Below are 7287 nucleotides of genomic sequence, written 5' to 3'. Positions count from 1 at the left end.
TTAGAGCCCATTTCCCCTGTTTGCCTTCATGTGTTTTTGATTTATCATGTATCCCTGTAATCTCCGTATTGGTAAACTGACCCTGGACTACTGATGACTACGACTCTGGATTTGTCCCTGATAAATCTCGCTCATCTCTGCACATGTGTCCTCCTCCTTAACCCCTCACTGTTACACCCTTCTATATTTCCCCATCATAATCCCATAATTTGTATATGGGAGGGTCTCTGTAAAATAACATTCATAAATTCTGATCGCATGTTTCCTTTGTCTTTTTAATGAAATTCTGACGAGATCGCGAACTCTAAACTTGAAGCTTAGTTTTCACTTCTTTCGGTTGAAACAACCTGTACAAGGTTTCAAACACCTTGAAGGAATTTCCCTCATTCACGTCTGTGAGTTTCATTTTGATGCTGCACCACATCAATGTATTTCTTGTATTGATGGCTGTGAAGTATCTCCACATTTTGATTTTCAATGTCCTGTTGAACCGTTCACCCCATTCCAGTAGCAAAGTGAGTGTTATGGTTTTTCATTGTTTTGAAACCTTTGTTAAATTCTTTCCCTTCAACAATATGAAGTTTTTTAAGACTCTGCCTTCTATTAGAATCAAAACAAAGGCTTTGGAAACCTCCATAGCCAAACTTACTTGGACTGTGTGTGTATAAAATCATTATTCTCTGAAGTTGGTCATGTCCACCATATCGGCTTGCCATTGTAATCTCTTTTTTACAATGGCTGTTACGTTTTCAATTTCAGAGTTTGGTTTAAGTAGGGTGTCTGCATCCTGAGCTGCTAACCAGTTTGATTTCCTTATCAACCCTTTTACCGATTTAATTCACTACAAACCTTTTCAGACTCTTGACCCCTTCATAGGACCAGGGGTTTGAGGAGTACAGTAACTATTATTCAGCAGACCTTCAGTCATAGTGAACTGAATGAAACACAATGAAGAGACTGCTAGAATGGAATATGGTTTTATTAAAATCTTTTCAGCAAAAGAGGTTTTATGTTCAGCTAAAAATGAAAGCAGGTTTTGTGATGTTTGCCCGAGTGCCGCAGGACACTCCCTCAGCTGTGACACCCATTTATTAACATTGAACATATAAGAGGACGGTGTCACTCACATTAACGGTTAACACAACTACAGACAACTCACATTAAATAGCATGAACATAAACACAGGCTACAATGTCAACAGTGGTCTCACAAATATTAACGATAGTTACACAGGCATCCATAGACAATGAGCAACAACGTCGCACACACTAGCAGGGGTTTATACACAGACAAACATAACACTAAACCCTGTGGTTACAAATAACACAGTTGTGAATCTCACTGCTTGTGGCAGCCCATACCATGTGACTAGTGTGGGGGGAGCATCCTGTGACAGGTTTATATACATCAACCTTTTCATCTTTACTTAGTTTCAAAACACAAACATCAATTACATAGGTGAATATGTATAATACATGCCCATTTTTACATTAATCTAACTTTTCAAACAATTCAAAAGGAACGTGAATTATATATGCATGTAAAGGATAACGTATTATTAGCTTCGGATACTAGAGAATAGATACAGTTTTGATCTTATTGGTGTCTCATCCTGTTCTGACTCTGATTTCAATGGTTTTGCATTACAGCATGATCAACTGCTTCATCAGCTCTTTTCTCAGGTGAAGGACCAGAGCAGGTGTCGATGAGGTTTCCCATATGACCACATTACCCTGGTTCAGGTGTTCCTGCAGATTCCAGTAGTCCATGACATCTTTGTGCACATTCTCCCGCACGCTGTGACTTCTATTTGTTTTGTTTTTTTCTTTGATCTCTGAGAGCGGCTTTGATGTTCTCTTCCTCTTGCAGGTCAGTTACTACTACCTCAGCGATACCCTAAATCTTGCTCGAGGATGAAGGTATCTGAATTCCGCAGAGCTTCAAACCTCTGGACAGTGTGTGGGTTAGCCATAGCTTAAACAGTTTCTTTATCAGTCTCGGTGCATTGAGGCTGAAAGGAGTCATCGAGATCATACTGGCATGTGTTGATGGTGACTAGGGTGGTGAATAGCGCAGGCGTAGCAGTTTTCCCTCATATCGTCATCAATAACTATCCAGTAGGTTCCTGATCACAGCTCCAATGACCTGCACCCATAGGAGTCTGGGTATAGGATATGAGACCTGATTTTAGCCTAATCGTAGGAGTCGGAGTATAGACTATGCTTTTTGGCCTAAAGTCATTACATAATATTTTTCTAAATGTGTATTCCAGCATGGGTAGGGGAGTGGGGTGGGTGATTGACAGCTGTCAATCAATCAAAATCAAGCAATAAGTCATTTTGTTGACAAGTGTATTCTATTCTCTCTGACAGTTGTCCATCCCCCCATTTTGGAAAGTCCCATATTGTATAGGTTCTCACTCAGCCTTTACTATGTGTTTAAAAAGTACCCAAATTAACCAGAGTAACTTTAGTTATGACTATGATTACGTCTGGTGCGACTGGACAAGCAAGGCCAGGTGCTCGCAGATGTAGAGTAATACATTTATTGTATTCCAAATTCATAATGGGTGAATAAGATCAAAACCAAGCCAAGACAGGGGTAATCCAAATCATAAAGGTAAACAGTTCAAGTTAAAAACCAGAGATCAATCATACACCAGGCAAACTATTCCAAAAAAGGGGCAGGCAAAAATCGATACACAGGATAGAAGTCAAAGACTGCTCAGTAAGCACAGTTGAAACTAGTGGCAATATTTGGCAATACTGGTAAGTTCTAAGAAGGTTTATATACAGTTGAAAGTAGGGAAACGGGTGATGAGGATCTGAAGGAATGTATGATTGGTTGAGTCGGTAGCCGTGTGACGAACAGCACGTTAGGAGTTATAGTGTGCTTGGGGTTTGGCCGACATGACAGCTTGATAATTTAATCATTTTTTAATGTATTTAAATATATTCAAATATAATCCCACATTTGAGGATATTCCTGTTCCCATGTAAATAATATTATTTACAATGTAATGAATAAAATTTCCACTACCCCCAAAAAATATTGATGTTTTATGTAAAAAATATTTTAGTCAAAGATTTTACTCAACAGTGTACAAATGTACATATTCATTGTGTGAGTTCCAAGTGTGTGGTTTTTTTATTTTTTATTTTTTAAAGCTGGGTCATTTATACCAGATATAAACACCAATTCTGAGTGGGACTGGATCACACCCTGTTACACCTTGACTTTTCATCCGTTTCTCCATTTCATCTCAATTGTATTCAGATTTTATGCCACTGACATTTCTTCTGCTTGTGGGTAAAAGATTGCTGTGCATATTAATTACATCAGTAAAAAAAAAAAGTCTTTAAGTTGTGCCAGGACCTCAGAACAAACTGAACTGACACATCTACACTCAGAACACTCCATCCTCACACGTTGCTCTTATCTGATGTCATTTTTGGGTGTAAGCAAACTTGAATATCCATGTTCCAGAATAAGGATGTGATTCTGCTTGTGGAAGTCCTTTGATACAGACTGACATTTATGAAGACTGATTAGCATGTTTACTACAAATATATTTGCTTTCCAAAGTTGAGCAATCGGATCACATTGCATCACCGAGATATATGACACAAGGTGCTTATAAAACACAAACGCCTTATAAAGAGCATAACAAAGACATAACAACCCCCAGGTGGTTAACAAATGGCGCACAACACACCCTTTGAGAGAGGCGTGGTGAAAACATAATTGTAACGGGTGGCTAGCAATGCCGGATGTCCACCACCAGAGGGCGGCCACAAGCTGGGAATTAATCATTAGCGTGACCCAACCGCAGGTGTCATCAACTCTATATAATTGCCTAACAAAGGCCACTCTTCGTGAAGCGTTGGTGTGCGCCACATGTACCTTTCGTTCGTATACAGTTGGTAGCTTCAAATACAAGATTTTCCTGTTGCCTTTCCTGCCTCTAGCATGAGGAAGTCTTCTCTCGTGTCTGTCTCTCACTGCTGGGGAAGTGCTCCCCTCTTATCAGGAGCAGATGTGCCTTCTATCGCAGGCTGTGTCCCTGTGTTTTTGTAGTTTGTCTTACATTTATCACCATTTATAGTGGGTCTTTTTTTTTTTTTTAACCATTTACCACTAAAGCTTGCCATGGGGTCACTGTGATGACATCTTTCCTGCTGTTGCATGCACACACACGTAAGCAAGTACACATATATACACACAGACACACTGGGCTGTTTGTACAAAAGCCTAATAAAAACATAAAAGCCATTAAACTGTATAAAAACAAAACCTATGTTAGAAAATATAGTTGTAAAATGTAATATTTACAGACCTGTATATAAATTGCACAATCTACCCCATTTAGTAGATGGGAAATTGTAAGAATGGGAAAACGGGTGTCCAGTAGATGGTGCCAAGGCTCCAATCTCCTGCTGCTCTCCTGTAATAACTAAATAAGGAAAGCCACTATTTTTTGGAATGAGGAGTTTAAGAATGTGGAATGTGTTCCAGAGATAAAACCAGGTGTGAAATGGTTGGGGTGAGACCTGTGGAGGAATGTGGCAGGCAGATGAACTGAAGTGAACTGAAAACACTTTATTCATGTCTGTCTAATTTGTTACTTAGCTTGTCACATGTAAACTACATTATATTACACATATAATACAAACCGCATAGATATAGACATGCTTGTAAACCATTAAAAATGGATTAACATAGAAGCAAATGAACTAGATTAACATAAGTCCATTTGCTGAATTCACTTGGGAATGTCCTTACAGGAATCTGATGGCTGCAGGCATAAAAGAACCTCGGAGCCTCACTGATCCACATGTGGGACATCGCTATAGCAACCATGAGGTAGTAATTCAAAAACATAGTGCAGGGGAAGAGGCAGGTTACCAAAATTTTGATTAAAGTTGATTTCCTAGCAGTTTGCTCCTTATAAAAATCAGCAAGAAGTCTGAGTGGGAGGACTATATTTTACAACTGAACACTTGACTATAGAACATGTGGGAATATGAAATTAAAACGTGCACTACACTCTAAAGACCTGTTTTGTTTTTTGTGTGTTACAAACTGAAGCCATGAGGTGAATGAAAATATGTTGCTCTCAATAAAGGAACTCTAAAATGTAGACAGAATGGATGTAAATTAAAAAAAACATTTTAAAAGATTGTAAATGCTTACAATACAGTAGAAACTTTGGAGTGGCTGAGTATTATAGGTAACATAGCTACTGTTCAGTGGTTAAAATACTGAATGTTATCCTAACCCCTATGCTTAAGTCTATGCCTGTCTAAGCCTTCCTTTATAAGCGTATATTTGATGTTGACCCTTGTGCTAGTCTTACCCAAAATCTCACCTCTAACTTATTCTAATTCAAAAGGAATTAATGGTTAACAAATGGTTAGTCTTAAGTAAGTTTAAGCTTAGAAGTAGTTATATGTCCAGCACTTTATCAATACCAAATCCTAAATGCACCCAGGATGTGAGCGGCCTTCTCTAGAGAAGCATACCAAGATATTTTGGACAATTTCATGCTCCCAACTCCCTTGAATAGGGATCTATTTGTAGAGTCCTGAGGCATTTAAATGACCACTAATCCTAGTTTTGTACTACTATTGATTAACAGAATACTTCTTGGTATTTCACTTATTGAACCTGAACTTGGAGGTCCACTTAGGGTTTAAACTTAACCAGCAGTGCGTACGCTGACAACTTGGTACGATTAGTTATTTCACATTTATGTCATACTTGGTAATTCTTTAAAGTGTTGCAAAAGTGTGTCCTTTGCAAACTTATTTATGATGCAAAGTGCCAGTTTGTACATTTTAAACACATGGCCTTCAAGTGTTTTGACCACATATACTTCATATACTTGTTCACAACAACTTCTGGAAGTCATTCAACAACTTGTTGAAGCCGCTAAGTCATTCTGATTTAATAGAGCATTTATAAGTGTTTGTTAAACCCCCATTTATGGTAGTGATAGCTGAGTGGTTAAGGTAGTTACTCAACTAGTAATCAGAAGGATGCTAGTTCAAGCCCTGCTGCTACCAAATTGCCAAGATGAGCAAGACCCTTAACCCTCAACTTCTTAGGTTTTTTTGTGTCTGGATTATGTTGGATTAATACAATTCAAGTTAGGGTAGTGCTATTTTCTTTCTCCTTGTTTGAGCACCATCCCCACTGTCTATCCAGGTTAGCACCTGTGGTGTGTGTCACCATATTGTTTTTGTGTTGTTATTGCTTCCGTTTTGCTGCCTAGACTTAAGCCTCCTTTTTGACAGGAGCATAACAAAGTCTATGCACAGCATGGTGCGGACAGCCCAGCACATATGCTACAGGAAACTGGTGTTGGCACTCTAGTTACTCGAAGCTTTTTTTAAACTCAAGGTAGTGAGTGCTTAAGCATTTACATTAAATAATGCTATCTGTAATACACAATGCTAGAGCTGAGTTTCACATGAGTTGAAGGTAACAGTTTATTCGCATAGTAAAAGCTAATTAGTTACACATAATAAATGGTTAGACATTGTAATGAGGCAAGGCAAGTTATAAATAAAGGAAATGCAGCATATAGAATACTACATGAATGTTTCTTAATAGATGAGGAGAGAGAGAGAGAGAGAGAGGGAAGAAAACAGAAAAAGAGAGCAAGTCCAAGGGAGAGGTTTCTCCAAAACTCCCTTCTCAGCTCTGCTCCTCCATCACCTCCACTTCACCTTCAGCCCAGACTTCCTTCAGTCCCATCTTGACCAAGAACCATGTTAGGCACCACTGACCAATCAAAAGTCCCCACATAGTAGCATCACCCGCACTATGGGACAAAAGTCAAGTATCGCATGATCTCACAGCTGGTGGACACTGATTTACAGTCCTAAATAACTATTGCTCATTTGTGGTGGAGCAGGGCCAAAGTGACCACTGTAATTTTATAACCCTTATATCTGTGAGAGACCACAGATGTGTATAGCTGTGGGGGTCGATGAAAACAAGACTTCCTAGACCAGAGCTTGTCCTAAATATCTATACAGCTCACTGCACTGCACACGACCATATACTTTTCACCCCACTCACCTCCATACTGGCTTGTGTATAGTACAATCCAATCTGGACATCTCACCATCTTAAACAGAGCATACTTTGCAATTCTAGTACATCAACATTTGCACTGACACAACTATATCCACATCTTATATTTAAGCATAATGTAAATATTCTATAATGTGTACATCAGTAAATTTCACATTCATATAATTATAATTTTTGAAAACAGTG

The sequence above is a fragment of the Electrophorus electricus genome, chromosome 21 (genome assembly GCF_041902795.1).
Source record: "Electrophorus electricus isolate QZ-2024a chromosome 21, ASM4190279v1, whole genome shotgun sequence".
NCBI classification, from domain to species: Eukaryota; Metazoa; Chordata; class Actinopteri; order Gymnotiformes; family Gymnotidae; genus Electrophorus; species Electrophorus electricus.
The sequence above is the reverse complement of the archived record's forward strand: the minus strand, read 5'-3'. Positions refer to the sequence as shown.